Source organism: Chiloscyllium plagiosum, unplaced genomic scaffold, assembly GCF_037043375.1.
Source record: "Chiloscyllium plagiosum isolate Xiang-an unplaced genomic scaffold, Cpla_swu_hap1 HiC_scaffold_6, whole genome shotgun sequence".
Lineage (NCBI taxonomy): Eukaryota > Metazoa > Chordata > Chondrichthyes > Orectolobiformes > Hemiscylliidae > Chiloscyllium > Chiloscyllium plagiosum.
The window spans coordinates 43,062,960-43,081,323 of NW_028270144.1; the positions used below are offsets into that span (position 1 = coordinate 43,062,960).

General features: G+C 40.5%; 1 long non-coding RNA gene across 1 annotated transcript in view; it reads left to right on the forward strand.

Annotated features, from left to right (window-relative positions):
• The first annotated feature begins 347 nt into the window (after positions 1-347).
• LOC148149754 (uncharacterized) overlaps positions 348-18,364 on the forward strand; it is an 83,776-nt gene continuing 65,759 nt past the window's right edge. The window contains exon 1 of the long non-coding RNA XR_015757351.1: positions 348-478. This is a non-coding gene — a long non-coding RNA (uncharacterized LOC148149754). The remainder of the gene's footprint in view (positions 479-18,364) is intronic.

Sequence of the window (18,364 nt, forward strand, 5' to 3'; positions counted from 1 at the left end):
TGTCTATCACTTTTTCCCATTGTGCTCCAACTGATAAACAAAAATGGCAGTTTCTGTGTCTCAAAACAAAGATAGATAACATGCTTGTAGCCAATATTCTTGTGTCTGATCAGTAGAATATTGTCAGCTTTTGCAGCACCAGATTTAGTCAGGCTGAATGGTAACTTTATAGAAGTAAGTAATCATATTGATTTTAATTGCCCACCTGCTTGGTTTTCACCAGAAGGGAAACATCAGCAAAACATATATACACCGCAAACACCAATAACATGTTCAGTACATAATTTTACCTATTCTGATCAATTTATAGATCTATGGTATGGATGAATCTTCTGATAAAATCTCTGAGATTGGTCTTCTAAACGTCTGATGCTCACAGGAAGCCTATGAACGTGGTGGCACTGCAAACATGCTGATTTGGTTCTACTCCTCTTCCACTATCAACAATTGTTAATTGTTTTGTCCTCAATTTGTGCAGGTATGTCTGTGGGAGTGGGAGTAGCCATCCTTTTAATATGTGGTGTCCATGGATGCTCTACACATAAACTGAGCAGATAAGGTTTGCGAGATGATATGATGCCTTTACCTTGAGTATGAATTGTTTGTTGCCTCTCAATGTCTGACTTGCAGTACATTGGATGAGATGATTATTTTCCAGGTTGGACAAATTTGTGTTTTGTAGAGTTGGAAGAATATCCTTATTTATAAGAAAATAACAATGGGCACAACTTTTCTATTGTCTAGGCAACTGTTTGTTCATGGGATTTGTCAAAATTATGTCACATCACAACTGTGAGGTTATAGCCAGCTGCTTCAACTCCCAATTGCTTGTGATTGACAGAGTTTAATTTCAATAAATGTGAGGTGTTACATTTTCGTAAGGCAAACCAGGACAGAACTTCTGCTGTTAATGGTAGAGACCCAGGGAGTGTTGCCAAACAAAGAGACCAGAGGGTACAGGTGTAATATGGAGTCACGGGTAGACGAGGTGGTGAAGAAGGCATTTGGCACACTTGCCTTTATTGGAAGTGCATGGAGCATAGAAGTTGGGATGTCAAGTCACGGTTGTATAGAACATTCATGAGACCACATTTAGAACACTGCGTTCAATTCTGGTCTCCCTGCTATAGGAAAGATGTTATTAATTGTGAAAGAGTTCAGAAAAGATTTACAAAGATGTTGCCAGGATTAGCGAGTTGAGCTATAGGGAGAGGCTGAATAGGTTGTTTTTTTTACCTCGGAGCATTGAAAATTGAGAGATAAACTTATAAAAGTTTATAAAATCATGAAGGATAGGGTGAATAGCAAGGCAATTTTCTTATGGGAGGGGAGTCCAAAACTAGAGTGCACAGGTTTAAGGTGAGAGGGGAATGATTTAAAAAATGACCTGAGGGACAACATTTTCACATGGAGGGTGGTGCACGTATGGATGAGCTGCCAGAGAGGTCGTGGAGGTGGATACAATTACAACATTGGAAAGGCATCTGGATGGATACATGAATAGGAACAATATAGAGGGATATGGGCCAAATGCTGACAAAAGGGAATAGATTCAGCTTCAGACATCTGGTCAATGCAAATATGTTGGACAGACAGAATATGTTAAGTATTGCCATGCTAAACAACCATGATTCCAATAGCAGCTCAACAAGTCTTTTCTCTGCTTGTTTCAATTGCAGAGAATCAGTCAATTTGATTTGTAGGGTAAAGTCAAATTTACCAATTGTCTTCCAAAGCATTGGGATTCTCATGTCAATATTTAGCTTTTCTCTGAATTCACGCGCAATACTTAAATGATAATGCCATTCACAAATTGTCATCAATTACTTCAATCTGATTTTGCAAAGTCATTTACATAAACAAGGAAAAAGAGTGGGATCTAAACATAACCCTGGGAAATACTTTTTCATCAATAAAATTGAATCTGCCATGTGCTTACATTGACAGTGATTCGGTATTCTACTTAGAAATTCAATACCTATCAAATCAATTCCAAGGCTATTCAGCCCCTTGAGTATATACTACTTTAAATTGGACAGTGGCTGGTCAATATCTTAACCTTTTTTCCCAACCTTTGTTCTGTAATCTTCAAAAGCTGAGCCACACAAAAATCTATCGCTTCCAGTTTTTAATATTTTTCAAAATTTGTTTGATGAGACCCTTCTAGATTTGCATTTCAGGTACACGGTCTCAAAAGCAGCAACCACAGCACTGAGGAATTTTGAAGAGCATGTATATTTTGCTCAAAACATTAACTTGATTCTCTTTCTAAAGATGCTACTAGAGCTGCGAGTTACTCTAACCATTTTAGTTTTTATTTCAGGAGTCAGTCTGTCCTAGATGTTCAGTTCATTTCAGATATTGGGCCAGGTAATTTGGAGCAGTAAATTCAGACAGGATCAGGGCGGGCCATAGAAGCACAGAAATAAAGAAAATAGGAATAGGAGTGGGTCATCCAGCCCTTTGAGCCTGCTCTGCCATTCAATGTGATCATGCAACTGAGTAACCTTTTCCTGCTTTCTACTCTTTGGTCCGTTTAACACTATGAATTATATTTAACTCTTTTCTGAAAACATTCAATGTTTTGGTTTCAACCACTTTTTTTTTGTGGCAGAGGCTTCCATATTCTCTCAGAGAAGAAATTTCTTCTCGTTTCAAACCTAATTGACCTCTCCCACATCCTGAAACTGGGACCCCTGGTTCCAGACTACCCAGTCGTAAGAAAAGCATCCTTCCTGCAGTTACTGTATTTAGTCTTATTAGAAATTTATAGGTTTCTATGAGCTCACCCCTCATTCTTTGAAACTCTAGTGAATGAAGTCCCAAACTATCCAGTCTCTTTTCATGTCAGTCCCGCCTTCCCAGGAATCAGTCTGGTAAATATGATTTACACTCCTTCCATAGCCAGAACTTCCTCCTTCAGATAGGGAGACCAAAACTGCTGCGGTACTCCAGGTGTGGTTTCTCCAAGACCCTGCACAATCACAAAGAGCCATCCCTCTCCCCTCTTCTAAACCTCATCTGCTGCACATATGTCAAGGGTTGCTTGAACCACTCAGGGCACTCTATAATGCAGGCATGGAAATTGATAATTAGCTGAAAACACTGCCTTGCTAATGCAACATCCAGCTCTTCAAATCCAGCTTTATTTTACACACTAGAACATGATAACAACTTGCGCATAGCAAATGAAATAAATGCTGCTTTTACAAACACCCCTGATTTTTGGATAGCAGATTGGAGGTATTACAAATGAACTTTGCTTCAAGATGTGTTTGCTGTCATCATTAAAGGTCCAGTCTCTAAATTTTAGCTTAATCCCCCTCTTGTTCAGGACTGCCACACCAGAGGGAATAGTTATTCTTTAACTACTCCATGCACTCCTTTAATCACCTGAATGAGAGCTGCCTTCGTTCTTCTGTGCACATGGGATTACAAGCCTAAACTTCTACACTCATTACTGAACAAGGTAGAGCTGCTTTCTTTCTGCTGACTGCTCACCAGGCACTCTTCACTGGTCTCATTGCAGCTCTTATATTCACATTTCTTTTTTTCCAAATTTAGGAACACCTCAGTGCTAAAGGTTGAGAAGCAGTTTTCTAACTAGAGCATCTTTCACTTCCAAGCTCTGTGACAACAGAAAAAAATTAAAAACAGAAAGATTTGCATTTATATACTGCTCTTTCTTGATTCTACTTTTTGAGTGCAGTCACTGTTGAACTGTGTGTGCCAAATTGGTAAAAATAATTTTCCACAGATATGATAATCACCAGATAAACTATTTTAAAGAATATGGTTGAGAGAAAATATCAGCCGAGAGATAAAGCCACTGCTGTTGTTTGAAATGGAGTTAAGTGGACTTCCACATCTACGTGAGAGATTAGATGAGGACCAGTTTGTCATTGTGTAAATAGTGATACCTTCAAAAATGTACTACTTCCACAGTGTCAAACTAAAGGTGCTCTTGTGGTGCACTGGCAGTGTTCTAGTCCCACCTGCTTGGTGGCACTATGGCTCAGTGCCACCTCACAATGCCAGGGACCCAGGTTTGATTCCAGCCTTGGAAGTCTGTCTGTGTAGAGTTTGCACATTCTCCTCGTGTCTGCATGGGTTTCCTCCAGGTGCTCTGGTTCCATCCCACCATCCAAAGATGTGCAGGTTAGGCGGATTGGCCATGCTAAATTGCCCATAGTGTTAGGTGCATTAATCAGAAGGAAATGGGTCTGAGTGGGTTACTCTTCAAAGGGTCAGTGTGGACTTGCTGGGCCGAAGGGCCTGTAGGGAATCTAAAGTTAAATTCTGAGTGCTTCAGTGGTGTCTAATAATATCTATGAAGTAAAGTGCCTGCCTGGACTTTTGGACTCAAGTTCTGGAGAGGGATTTGAACTCAGGACCTCAAGACTCAGAGTCAGGATGAACCACAGCTGACAGAAAAATGAGGCATCAGTGTTCTCGTGTTGATGTGAGAGTATTTGATTCTGACTCACATTGATTCCATTGGCTTCTCAGTACTCTCTCGGCCAGTACTTGGTGGAAACAGCTGAACCTTGTCAAAAAAGTTAATTATTACTTCACTCCTACAAGGGATCCTCCAAGAGATGTTTGCTCATGATTACATTGTTGTTTGTGAGAATTTACTTCATGCAAGTTGGCTTCCCATATGAAAACAATAATTTTAATCCTTCAAAAAAATCCCTTGGCTGTAAAACACTTGAAGATATCCAATGATTGTAAAATGGGTTGGATAAATGTTTTTTTCTCTCTTCTTTCAATTAGAAGAAAGTGAATAAGCATCTGGGTTGGCTGTGGTGGGGACTTCAGATTTGCTGTAGAGACCTATTGCTGGCTGTCAAGTGGGCTGTGTGCCATTGATCTTTTCCTCTGTAATCTGAGTCCTATCATTGGAATGGAATGGCACATGTAGGGAGCATACATTGAATGTGGATCGACATAATGGAGTGAAAGGCCTTAGTTTGGAAGGAGTACTCATGTGGAAGAATAGCCATCATCGCTCCATGCCATTGCATTCTTTCCTATATCCTCCTGCAGAGGACACCTGAAGGTGAGCTCTGCATTAAGCAAGGGTGGAGGGTGTAGTGGCAGAGCGAATCATCCTAATGGCAGGATACTATATTTGCCCTCTGATACTAACTTCTAATTGGGTTGTAACTGGTCTAACTGGCAGCCCACTTACATGCAGGAGGCTGCTGACATGGTTCCCAGTACAGCATTGGGAAAATTCATTGGAGGCTGGCAGTTAATGGGTTGCTGTTCCAATATTTGCAGTCCATAGTCCTCCAGTGGCTACTTCTAAGTGGCTACATAAATGTAATGTTCAGTTTGGAAGGTTTAGTGTCCGCACCAAACACCCCCTCCCCCCACCCCCAACACCACACACCCACAATGAAACATGGGACTGAATCTTCCATTTATTTGGCTACGTTCGAGTTGCATTAATGTTTTATGGAGAGTTTTTCATCCAGACAAGGCACATTAATCATTAATGACATCTTTCACTGTTAACATTGTTGACTCGCAGCACCTGGGACACAGACTTGATTCCAGCTCTGGGTGGCTATCTGGAGTTTGCATGTTCTCCCTGTGCCCGCGTGAGTTTCCACTGGCACCTGTGGTTTCTTCCCACAGTCCAAATATATGCAAGTTATGTAGATTGGCCATGCTAAATTGTCTGTAGTGATTATGGATCTGCAGGTTGTGTGGATTAGCCATGGTAAATCCAAGGTTTTTGGTGATGGAGTAGAGGGCTGAGTTTAGTAGGATGCTCTTCGAAAGGCCAGTGCTGACTTGATGAGCAGAATGGCCTCTTCCCTCATTGTAAGGATCCTATGATGAGGCAACCATTGACTGGTTCAGATTTGTCTTTTGTGAGGAAGACATTCGTGTTCATGACATTGTTTAGGCCACTTTTAGAATATTGTGTGCAATTCTGGTCTCCCTCCTAAAGGAAGGATGTTGTGTAACTTGAAAGGGTTCAAAACATATTCACAAGGATGTTGCCAGGATTGGAAAGTTTGAGCTATAGGGAGAGGTTAAATAAGCTGGGGCTGTTTTCCCTGGAGTGGCTGAGAGGGTGACCTTTAGAGCCTTATAACATCATGAGGGGCATTGATAGGATAAATAGACAAACTCTTTTCCCTGGGGTGGGGGAGTCCAGAACTAGATGGCATAGGTTTAAGGTGAGAGGGGAAAGATTTAAAAGGGACCCAAGGAGGAACATTTTCATGCAAATGGCGGTGCGTGCATGGAATGAACTACCAGAGGAAGTGCTGGAGGCTGGTATAATTACAACTTGTAAAAGGCATCTGGATGGGTATGTGAATAGGAGGGATTTAGAGGGATACAGTTCAAGTACTGGCAAATGGGACTAGATTCATTTAGGATATCTGGTCTGCATGGATGAGTTGGACCAAAGGGTCTGTTTCCATGCTGTACATCTCTATGACTCTATGACATAGCTGGATAATCTTTTTCATATTGTTGGGTAGATGCCAGTGTTCGAATCATACTAGAATAAATTGGTTGAGGGTGTACTAATTCTGAAGTACAAGTTTTCAGTACTATTGCCAGAAGGTTGTCAAGGCCTATAGTCATTTCAGTATTCTATGCGATTGGCTGTTTTTTGATATCACATGGAGTGAATCCATTTGCTTTAATTCTGGCAACTGTCATGTTGAAAGCCTCAGAGGTTGTCTGCAATCAATTGTTGACCTGGCACTTCTGGCTGAGAATGGATGCAAACAGTTCATTTGCAATTTTTGCCCTGATGTGCTGGGCTCACCCACCTTTGAGGATGGGAATATTTGCAAAGCCTTCATCTCTTGTTGGTTGTTATTAATTATGCAATGCAATTCAAAACTGAATGTGGCAAGATCAGAGAGCTTAGATCTGATCTGTCAGCTTTAGAAAATCCAATCTGGATCAGTGAGGCTTTTTAGTTCATTCTGCACCAAGCTTAACAATCACTTAACTGGATGTAATACAGATTCTAACATCCGCTCCCCATCTTCCACCTGTTTAAATTTATATTATGTTCTGCAAATAGTAGAAACCAATACCACCCTCCAGAAAGCTCACAGTAATATTTGAACATAAGAACTAGGAGCTGAAGTAGGTCCTGGAGCTTGCTCCACCATTTAATATGATCATTGATAATCTCATCTTGGTCTCAACCTCCTGAACCTGCTGAAAATTGAATTTCCAAGCCTATGCTGCTGCTGGTAGTTACAGTCTATCAGGACTTTTACTGTCACAGTATGGCATTCTTGGTCTGTCCTGGGCAATGCTCACACAGCCCATTGTAGTTCATCTGCAAAAGTTTTGTGACGTCCTGTCATCCAATCACACAGAAGTTGACCTGCCTTTCTGCTACCCTCCACTTTTTCTTTGAATATAAATTTCTGTACTTTTTGGATAGAATCAATTGGTGAAAATACTGACATATTTATGGCTTTGCATTTCATGTACCTCTGTAAACTACATTAATGCAAATTGCTGTCAAAATTTCATTCTCTAAGACATGCCATCATTCTCGTGAATCTGTTTTGTATCTCCTCTAATTCTAATCTATCCTGTTTGAGATAAGGTGTTCAAAACTTAATAGAATATTTCAGATGAGTCTGAATAAAGCTATACACAATAAAAGCTTTATGCTTCCTCAGAATGTTGTTTCAAATTGAACTGTCAATTGCAATAATAAAGTGTGCATACATTGGATCTGTTATAACATTAATATGAGTTTTTAAAATATAGCAGTATAATAACTAACAATAAATTAACTCACCTTGTAGGGGAATCCAGAATAAAGGCAGTAACAATATTAAAATTGATCATTCTGGATTGAAACCAGATGCATGTTAGTAAAATGTTTTATGAATATGGAAGAGACAGCCAGATAGTTCCATTTTTCCACTGTTGAACTGAATGAAATCAGATAAAGAAAAGTAAAATTAAAAGTGTAAGTAAAAATAGCGTTTTCATTTCTTCAGTGTTGCAGCTCCAAAAATCAGATAAATGGTAGATTTCACAGTGGGTTTTAATAAGAAGAATAAATGATTATTGCTCAACAGCAAAAATATATTTTCAACAGCACATAGTCTCTTGAGTCATTTATAGAAACTTTCACACCCATGCACTCAATTGCACTCATGAGGAGATGATCACATAAGAGCCAGCATACACTTAATTCTTGGGAGCCCCAAAAGTCAGTGTCTCAAATTGCTTCTATCAAAATTAAAGCTTAGTTTGCAGGCCTTTTATTTCTTTTTTGATCCAATGTAAAGGAATTGAGGTTGAGCATTTACGATGGTGGGTTTGCAGCAGCTTGCTCTTTTCAGTAGCAGGTTTCCCTGTCTTCTCTCGAGTCAAGGTCCAGTTAAACCATTTGTCCACTGATATAGCAAACCATAGCAAAACCCAAGTATGGTTCTTCAAATAGATAGATAAAACTCAGCCTGAATGACTTCCCTGATGGATTTTAAACACATTCCTGTGCTGTTACTGTTCTGGATCTAATTGTCCCTCTCTCTCTATACGCTTAAATATTCATGGTCCTTTTTTGATTAACCTGGTTTCTATCATCTGTTCAGAACATTTTTAGTTATCTTTCACTATTCTGACAAGTAGTGGTTGAGTTTCATCTATTTGCATATCTTTCTGATTAGGTAGTTTCTTCACACTGACTATTTTGGAATTTCACTCTGAAACCAAGATGATTGTGGGTATAATTTTGAACTAACAGTTATGGAGCCCATTAATTCACACAATGCTTAGTTGTGTTTTAATGACTTGCCCAGGAATTCAAGATAGCTTCTAGAGACTTGTTTATTTTTATGACAGAAAGGATAAGGACATTTGACCTGTCAATAATACCTCAGAAGTAGTAGAATAATTTTCTATTGCGTTTTTAAAGAATTAATGTTGAATTTATACTGAGTAATTTAGTTATTCTAATTGTATGTGTGTTTGTTGCTGTTCTCCAAAAGGTTGTGAATTCTGAATCACTTGAAATTTTCAAGACTGATGTAAATTGTTTCTTATTAGCTATTTTGAGAGTCTTAGATCAAGGGCAGATAAATTGAATTATGGCATGAATAAGCCATGATCTGATTGAATGAGAGGAATGCTTCAAGCATTGCCATGCTACATATAGACAAAAAAAAAATCTTTCAACTTTACACACTATGTAACAAGTAGTACTTCAAACTTTTGGCAGTTTGGACAAAAACAGGCACCAGTTTTAATTGTTAATCCTATATTCTCAGATGCCATTTTACCTGCTGAGTTTTCTAGACTTTTTTAGATTAGATTACTTACAGTGTGGAAACAGGCCCTTCAGCCCAACAAGCCCACACTGACCCGCTGAAGTGCAAACCACCCAGAACCATTCCCTTACATTTACCTCTTCACCTAACACTATGGACAATTTAGCATGGCCAATTCACCTAACCTGCACATCTTTGGATTGTGGGAGGAAACCGGAGCACCCGGAGGAAATCCACGCAGACACGGGGAGAATGTGCATACTCCACACAGTCAGTCGCCTGAGGCGGGAACTGAACCCGGGTCTCTGGCGCTGTGAGGCAGCAGTGCTAACCACTGTGCCATCGTGCCATCCACTTCTGATGATTTTGGTCTGAATTTCCAGCATTCACGGTAATCTGCTTTTTATTTCTCAAAGGCAATATGTTCTAGTACCTTGAAAGCATTTTCAATATAATTAGGAATGTATTGTTTATAGTTTTTCTTACATAATGAAGAGATCAATTATTCGTGGATGGAGATAATGTGTAACAGGCCAGACACTCTCAAAATATTTCCAGAACGTAGCCCGGACCCTAACTTTGCTAGTTGTTTTGAGCAGGTATAGGTGGATAGAAATATAGAACAATACAGCACAGAATAGGCCCTTCAGCCCTCGACGTTGCACTGACCTGTGAACTAATCTAAGCCCATTCGCCCTACACTATCCCATTATCATCCACGTGCTTATTCAAGGACTGTTTAAATGCCCCTAAAGTGGCTGAGTTAACTACATTGGCAGGCAGGGCATTCCACGCCCTTACCACTCTCTGAGTAAAGAACCTGTCTCTGACATCTGTCTTAAATTTACCACTCCTCAATTTGCAGCTATGCTCCCTCATATGAACAGATGTCATCATCCTCGGAAAAACGATTCTCACTGTCCGCCCTATCTAATCCTCTGATCATCTTGTATGTCTCTATTAAATCCCCTCTTCGCCTTCTTCTCTCCAATGAGAACAGACCCACATCCCTCACAGCTTTTCCTCATAAGACCTTCCCTCCAGACCAGACAACATCCTGGTAAATCTCGTCTGCACCTTTTCCAATGCTTCCACATCCTTCCTGTAATGGGGCAACGAGAACTGTACACAATATTCCAAATTAGGCCTCATAGTGTTTTGTACAGTTGCAGTATGACATCACAGCTCTGTAACTCAATTTTTGTACCAGTAAAACCTACCACACCATATGCCGCCTTAACAGCACTATCAGAGCTTATGCCCGAAACGTCGATTCTCCTTCTCCTTTGATGCTGCCTGACCTGCTGCGCTTTTCCAGCAACACATTTTTAAGCTCTGATCTCCAGCATCTGCAGTCCTCACTTTCTCCTAACAGCACTATCAACCTGGGTGGCAACTTTGAAGGATCTATGTACATGGACACCAAAATCTGTCTGCACATCCACACTACCAAGAATCTTTCCATTGACACGGTATTCTGCCTTCCTGTTATTCTTTCCAAAGTGAATCACCTCACATTTATCTGCATTGAACTCCATTTTCCACCTCTGAGCCCATTTCTGCCACTTATTCAAGTCCCCCTGCAACCTGCAGCATTCTTCTACACTGTCCATAACTCCACCGACTTTTGTGCTATCTGCAAACTTACTAACCCACCCACCTATGCCTGCATCCAGGTAATTTTTAAAAATAGATCCTTGTGGTCCCAAAAAAGATCCTTGTGACACACCAATAGTAACTGGACTCCAGGCTAAATATTTTCCATCAACCACCACTCATTCCCTTCTTACAGAAAGCCAGTTTTGAATCTAAACTTCTCAAAAAAACTCATTGAGGTTTGTGAGACACGACCTGTCCTTAACAAACCCATGTTGACTATCTCCAATCAAATTGTTGCGTGCTAGATGATTATAAATCCGTTCTCTTAAAATGTTTTCCAAAACTTTTCCTATGACAGACGTTAAGTTCACTGGTCTATAATTATCTGGATCATCTCTGCTGCCTTTCTTGAACAAGGTCACAATATTTGCAATCCTGCAGTCCTCTAATACTAAACCTGTAGACAATGATAACTCAAAGATCAAGGCTAAAGGCTCTGCCATCTCCTCCTTAGCTTCCCAGAGAATCCTTCAATGAATCCCATCTGGCCCAGGGGACTTATCAACTTTCACACATTCTAAAATTGATAATATCTCCTCCTTACTAACCTCAATACTTTCAAGTCTAATAGTCCTATCTCAGTATTCTCTTTTTCTTGAGTGAAAACAGTGAGAAATATTCAATTAGCACCTCTCTAATCTTCACAAGGTCCACACACAACTTCCTACTTCTATCTTTGACTGGCGCTATTCCTACCCTAGTCATCCTTTTATCCCTAACATTACTATAGAAAGCTTTAAGCTGGTCATTTTTTCTACCTGCTAAAGACAGCTCATGTTCCCTCTTTGCTCTTCTTAACTCTCTCTTTAAATCCTTCTTAGCTAATCTGTATCTCTCCATAGCCTCATCTGAATCATCTCGTCTCAATGCAACATCAGCCTCCCTCTTCCACTTAACAAGAGGTACAATTTCTTTAGTAAGCTATGGTTCCCTTACCTTATCACTTCCTCCCTGCCTGACAGGGACATACCCATCAAGGACATACAATATCTGTTCCTTAAACCAGTTCTACATTTTGATTGTCCCCATCCCCTGCATTTTGCTACCCCATTCTATACCTCCTAAGTCTTGCCTAATCACATTATAATTGCCCTTGCCCCATCTATAACGTTTGCCCTGTGGCATGTACCAATCCATTTCCATTGCTGAACTAAACATAACTGAATTATGGTCACTCTCTCCAAAGTGCTCACCTACCACTAAATTAATAAAAACTGTCCTGGTTCATTAGCAAGTACCAGATCCAGTATGGCCTCCCCTCTTAGCGGCTCTTCGACATACTGTGTCAGGAAACCCTCCTGCACACATTGGACAAAAACTGATCCATCCGGCGTACTAGAGTCACAACATTTCCAGTCACTATTGGAGAAGTTAAAGAGCCCCATAATGACCACCCTATTCCTTTCACTCCGACCCAGAATCATTTTGCCAATCCTCTCTTCCACCTTCCTGGAACTTTGCGAAGGCCGATGAAAAAACTCCCAGCAGTGTGACCTCTCCTCTCCTGTTTCTAACTTCAGTCCATACCACCACAGTAGATGAATACTTGTCAAACGTTCTTTCAACCACCTTGGTAGATGATTGTAAATCTTATCTCTTATAATTCTTTCCAAAACCTACTTTGTCCTTGTCTAACAAAGCCACACCTCCCTCTCTTTTATCACCTTCTCTGATATTAATGAAAGACCTAACCTTGGAATCTGCAATATCCATTTCTGTACCTGCTCTATCCATGTCTCTGAAATGGCCACAACATCAAAGTCCCAGGTTCCTATCCATGCTGCAAGCTCACCTACCTTATTCCGGATATTCCTGGCATTGAAGTAGACATACTTCAAACCAGCTTGCAATCTTCCAGCACATTCCTGAGACCATGAAATCCTATCCATGTTCTACCTACTCTCATCCTCCTGTGTACCTGAACTGCACCACAGGTTCCCATTCCCCTGCTAAGCGGAGTTAAACCCACCCAAATAGCACTAGCCAATTTCCAACCTAGGAGATAAGTACCCCTCCATTTCGAGTGAAGACCATCCTGTTTGTAAAGGTCCCACCTTCCCCAGAATAAGCCCCAATCATCCAAGTACCTAAAACCCTCCCTCCTGCACTATCCATGCAGCCACGTGTTCAGCTGATATCTCTCCAGATTCTTCACCTTGCTATCACGTGGCACAGGTAGCAAACCAGAGATAACAACTCTGTTTGTTCTAGCTCTCAGCTTCCACTATAGCTCCCTCAAATCCTGTCTAACATCCCAATCCCTCTTTCTACCTATGTCGTTGGTACCCATGTGGACCATGACTTGGGGCTGGTCACCCTGTCCCTTTTGGACCCCAAAGACTCGATCTGAGACATCACAGGTCTTGGCACCTGGGAGGCAACACACCAACAGTGAGTCTCATTCGTTTCCAACAAACCTTCTATCTGACCCTCTAACTATTGAGTCCCCAATGACTAACACTTTCCTTCTTTCCCTCCTTCCCTCTGTGCAAGAGGGGCAGACTCTTTGCCAGAGACCTGCATCCCAATGCATGCCGCTGGTAAGTCACGCCCCAAACAGTATCCAAAATGGTATACTTGTTTTTAGGAGAATGACCACAGGGGATCCCTGCATTGACTGCTCCCCCCCCCCCCCCCCCCCGCAGTTATCCAGCTTCCCTATAACGCTTATCTATCACAGACTCTGCCCTCCGAATGATCCGAAGTTCATCCAGCTCCCGCTCCAGTTCCCTGACGCAGTCTTGAAGGAGCAAGAGTCGGGTGCACTTACAGCAGATGTGCTTGGATGGGACACTAATGGCATCCCTCACCTCAAACATCATGCAGGAGGAACATTCCTCTCCCTGCACTGCCATCCCTAATGGTCCCCTCATCAGAAAGTAAAAAAGAAGTGACATTTACCTGATGTGTCCCTGGTGTTTAAGGTTAGAGGAGGTGAATGGGTGGGACGTCCTACAAATGCAGGGTCTCAGGTTTAGAAAACACTCAGTTATATAGCTGAGGGGAAAATAAAAGCCCCTCCTTTCCCAGAAACCTCTGCTCTTTGAGGTAAACTTTTAAAGATTTAAATTAATGACTCACCTTTCCCAACAGGCCCCTGGTCCAAGCTTCCGTTCTTCCTGCTGCAGAAAACAGATATGCTAGAATTGCAACAAGGCCCATAAACACACCTTGGCAATAAAAGGAAACATCAAACACAGGTTCGTTCAGGAGAGATTTCAGAGAGAGAAGATCAGCATGGACCTGCTTCTTTAGGTCCAACAGCTTCACAATTGACTGCTTTCAGTGAACAGCCAGACTGCTGAAACCAAATTAAACTAGCATGAAGCTGAGCTGGGAGGACTGGCCACTCCCTGTTAATTGTACAAGTGTTTTTTTTATAAACTTGAAAGCCTTTTGTCTGAGGCAGTATCTGTTATCTATAATCAAACAAGCCCTAAACACATCCTGGCCAGACTTTTCGGAATCAATGCTTTTATGACTTCTCTGAAAAAAATGCCAAGGACAGCATAACCTTGTTAAAGGAGCAGCAGCAGCAGCATCATAATAGTAATCCATAACCTGTTGCAAAACTAGACAGGGTAAATACAGGGTAAATATCCAATGACTGCTGAGTGCAGAACTGCAGTCAAGGTTCAAGGATACCAGGTAGGCCATTTAGGTCTGAGTTGAGGAGAAATGTCTTCACTCAGAGTGTTGAACCGGTAGAATCTTCTGCCAGAGAAAGTTTTTTTCTCATTCATTCATTGGATAAAGGTGTTTTTGGGCAGGCAGGATTTGTGCCCATTTCAAATAGTCCAGAAGGCAATTAAGAGTCAACCATATCGCTGTGGGTCTAGAGCCATATGTAGGCCAGATCAAGTAAGGATGGCTGTTTCCTTCATAAAGAACATTTGTGAACTAGATGGGATTTTCAACAATCAGCAATGGATTCATTGTCATTATTAAACTCTCAATTCCAAATATTTTATTGAATTCAAATTCCACTATCTGTCATGGCATGATTCAAACCTAAACTCCAGAACATTATCTGGGTTTCTAAGTCAGCCATCCAGTGATAATACCACAAGACCATTGCCTCCATAATGTGGTTGAGACCAAAACTTTGAATGTTTTCAAGAAGAAGTTTCAAAGGTCAGCAAGGCAGCCTTTATGTGGAACTGCAGAAGATGGGGAGGTAATAAATGAGTATTTTGCATTAATATTGACTGTGGTAAAGGACATGGCAGAAATAAAATGTAGAGAAATAGATGAGGACATCTTGAAAAATGTCCATATTACAGAGGAGGAAGTGCTGGATGTCTTGAAGCGCATACAAGTGTATAACTCCACAGGACCTGCTCAGGTGTACCCTAGACCTCTGTGGGAAGCTAGGGAAGCTAGGGAAGCCAGGGAACCTCTGCTGGGCCTCTTGCTGAGATATTTGTATCATTGATAGTCACAGGTGAGGTGCCAGAAGACTGAAGGTTGGCTAACATGGTGCGAATATTTAAGAAAGGTGGTAAGGACAAGCCGGGGAACTATAGACCAGTGAGCCTGATATTGGCGGTGGCCAAGTTGTTGCAGGGAATCCTGAGGGACAGAATTTACGTATATTTGGAAAGGCAAGGACTGATTAGCAATAGTCAACATGGCTTTGTGCATGGGAAATCATGTCTCATAAACTTGATTGAGTGTTTTGAAGAAATAACAAAGATGATTGATGAGGGCAGAGTGGTAGATGTGATCTATATGGACTTCAGTAAGGCGTTTGACAAGGTTCCCCATGGGAAACTGGTTAGCAAAGTTAGATCTCATGGAATACAGGGAGAACTAGCCATTTGGATACAGAACTGGTTCAAAGGTAGAAGACAGAGGGTGGTGGTGGAGGGTTGTTTTTCATATTGGAGGCCTGTGACCAGTAGAGTGCCACAAGGATTGGTGGTGGGTCCACTACTTTTTTGTCATTTATATAAGTGGTTTGGATGTGAGCTTAAGAGGTATACTTAGTAAGTTTGCAGATGTCACCAAAATTGGAGATGTTTGGATGGCGAAGAAGATTACCTTGGATTACAATAGGATCTTGATCAGATGAGCAAATGAGCTGAGGAGTGGCAGATGCAGTTTCATTTAGATAAATGTGAGGTGCTGCATTTTGGGTAAGTGAATCTTAGCAGGACGTATACACTTAATGGTAAGTTCCTTGGGTGTGTTGCTAAACAAAGAGACCTTGGAGTGCAGGTTCATAGCTCCTTGAAAGTAGAGTCACGGGTAGATAGTATAGTGAAGAAAGCATTTGGTAAGCTTTCCTTTATTCATCAGAGTATTGAGTAACTGAGTTGAGAGGTCATGTTGCAGCTGTACAGGACATCGGTTAGGCCACTTTTGGAGTATTATGTGTAATTCTGGTCTCCTTCCTATCGGAAAGATGTTGTGAAACTGGAAAAGGTTCAGAAAAGATTTACAAGGATATTGCCAGGGTTGGACGATTTATGCTATAGGGAGAGGTTGAATGAGCTAGTGCTGTTTTCGTTGGAGCATCGGAGGCTAAGGGGTTACCTTATAGAGGTTTATAAAATCATGAAGGGCATGGATAGAGTAAATTGTCAAGGTCTTTCCCTTAGGGTGAGGGTGTCCAGAACTAGAGGACATAGGTTTAGGGTGAGAGGGGATTGACTTAAAAGAGACCTAAGGGGCAACATTTTCATACAGTGTGAGGTGTGTATGCAATGAGTTGCCAGAGGAAGTGGTGGAGGCAGGTACAATTGCAATATTTGAAAGGCATTCTGGATGGGTATATGAATAGAAGGGTTTGGAGGGACATGGGCTAGGTGCTGGCAGGTGGGACTAGATTGGATTGAAGAGAAAATGAGGTCTGCAGGTGCTGGAGATCGGAGATGGAAATGTGTTGCTGGAGAAGCGCAGCACTAAGGATAGCCTTTCTGGACATCTCAAAAGTCTCCTCACTGAACATGTCATAAATCTGTAAGATTTGCCAGTGAGCTGCATCTGGGTGAGGAGTGTCCAGTTTTCTGTGATTTCCTTTTTTTTTCTTACCTTCAGGCAAAAGCTTCCTTGAATCTTATGGTTTATCTTTGTAGATTAGATGACAATGTATCAGGTCATTCACCACAAAATACAAATCTTATTGCTTCTAGATATGTTTAATAAGCATTGATTTAAAATAACTTCTTTCTAATTTTTTTTTGTTTGATAAATAGACTTTTTTTCAAGCAAGATTATCAATGTGAATGATTTTGAGGAATATGATTTTATGTTTCTTCTCTGTTTGTACTAATGGCTTATTAATAAACAACATTTTCTTTCTATCTTGTCGTGAGTTTGCCTCCAAAAGAGTTTCTTTTCCCCCTGATGTGCAATGCTTATGTGCTTTCCCCTTATATTTAAACCTGGGTGTGGATAAAATGGTATTGACAAATCCAATAGACATTTGTACCCTCAAGTCACATACTCTGCGACAATGATAATATCATAAATCTTGTTAAGGTACACATACATTCAGGCCATAAGGTAATAAACAACACATCTCATGAGATATTTTCAAACTAGATAGTCCCTAGTTTACATTGTTAAGTTAATAATAGTTTGCCAATGATGCAGGTTGAATTTGTCGGAAAATACCTCAAGTTGCCATTCAGTCAGTTTTTTTCAAATTGCTGCAAATCATCTAACAAAGCTTTTTTGAAAGGTTGGATGTTGTCTCAGGGAAATTTACATACCTTGTCTCCACAGAAAGTAAAATATATTGAAATTAAATAAATACATTAAGCATACTTGGGAGGAGAGTAGAAAACAATGGTTAGAACACATGCAACAGGGAAACAAGAGATGAAAAAATGTAAATACTCAAAATTTAAAAGGAAATATTATTATAGTTATTATTTGGGTAATGAAATAAATTCTTAAGTTCTTACCAAATAAAGTATTGAAAGTGAAATAATGTTCTTTGGGAATATAAATTGTCATAATAAAGTAGTTAATACAACATGTGTGATTATAAAAATATCTGTGGAGAATCAAAAAAAAAATGGGTAGGGGGTATTTTTCCATCTGAGGGTAAAACAGTAACATGGTCATTTGAAATGTGAAACGTTTTTGGTTGGATTGAAAGGTAAGGGATCTTGGTATGAGGCAGTTGATAAAAGTAAAACCAATATGTTTATAAAGTAGGAAGGAAGGACTCTTGTGGTCCATTAATAGTATCCCTATATCTGAGCTGTGAGGCCTGAGTTCAAATTTTACCTTCTCCAGAGGTGTGAAAGAGCACTTCTGAACAGGTTATTTAGAAAATATCTATAAATTAGGAGAGTGGCAGCTGAAATTTTGTGAATTTCATTTGGTACAGGAGGTCTTAACTAAGTGTTTTTTTGCAAAATGTGATAAGCATAACTTTGAAAACATTATATAAGCTGTAGTATTTTGTC